Here is a 1,330-nt window from a genome sequence, read left to right as displayed (position 1 = left end):
CTTCGTAAGAAGCATTTCGAGGTCCTGGAGTGGCCCAGATTTCAACCCCATAGAAAACCTTTGGAGGGAGTTGAAAGTCTGTGTTGCCCAGCGACAGTCCCACAATATCACTGCTCTAGAGGAGATCTGCATGGAGGAATGGGCCAAAATACCAGCAACAGTGTGTGAGAACCTTGTGAAGACTTAGAGAAAACGTTTGACCTCTGTCATTACCAACAAAGGGGATATAACAAAGTATTGAGATTAACTTTTGTTATTGACCAAATACTTATTTTCCACCATCATTTGCAAATAAATTATTTAAAAAAAAAAAACAGACAATGTGATTTTCTGGATTTTTTTTTCTCATTCTGTCTCTCATAGTTGAGGTATACCTATGATGCAAATTACAGGCCTCTCTTTTTAAGTGGGAGAACTTGTACAATTTGTGGCTGACTAAATACTTTTTCGCCCACTGTATATCTGTCATATCCCACAAAAAATTGACACATTACTCAGTACATAATCCTGATCATGTACATATATTTTTGTGTCTACATATATTTCTCTCAAAGATACCTTCTATCTGTTGCTCACTTGGTTTGTCATCCTGTGCTCTGGAGAGGGCGTGTCCTCACTCTGTATGACTCCTCCTCCCTGAGTCTGCTATGCTGGGTTTCTGCTGCTCTGTAACCCTTTCCTCTCTATTTTCATGCTGCCGCCTGATAGGACAGGAGTGAGCACAGAGGAGTGCTTGTCCTGTCCTCACTTCCTGGACTTTGTCCCAGTGTGTGTTTCAGCTGGGACAAAGAATGCTGCAGCCGGACAGGATATTTTCTGGATGGTATGGGGACCCCTAGTGGTGTTTTTTTTTTTTTATAAGCCAAGATTTCTATAAAAAGGAAATACAATTTTCTAATGAAGTATATTAGAAAGGTTCATGTTTTGCCAAGATGTACGACATATAAATAGTTTTTTAATCTATAAGTGCTTATTTAAATCTTTATATTACCACTGAAGGGTTGCCCCACAACAATTATGGCCTACACCCTGGGACCCCCACTGATCATGAGTATAAAGGTCCTGTGTTACCAGTTTGAATGGAGATAATGGTCTAGAGAACCAAGTTATCTCTGTCAATGCCATAAACTCTGACTGGAATACAAAAGACAAACGCGCTCCCTCATGTGACACCTTCAGCATAAGAATAAAAAATAGGTGAGCCAAGGGTTAACTCACCTAAAACGGTTGTGCAAATTCTGGCACAACACGTATAGGCACTTGGTCATTTAAGGCTGCTGCACATTCCTCCTCACACCAGCAAGCGTGAATAATAGATTCCAATACCACT

The sequence above is a fragment of the Hyla sarda genome, chromosome 9, assembly GCF_029499605.1.
Source record: "Hyla sarda isolate aHylSar1 chromosome 9, aHylSar1.hap1, whole genome shotgun sequence".
NCBI classification, from domain to species: Eukaryota; Metazoa; Chordata; class Amphibia; order Anura; family Hylidae; genus Hyla; species Hyla sarda.
The sequence above is the reverse complement of the archived record's forward strand: the minus strand, read 5'-3'. Positions refer to the sequence as shown.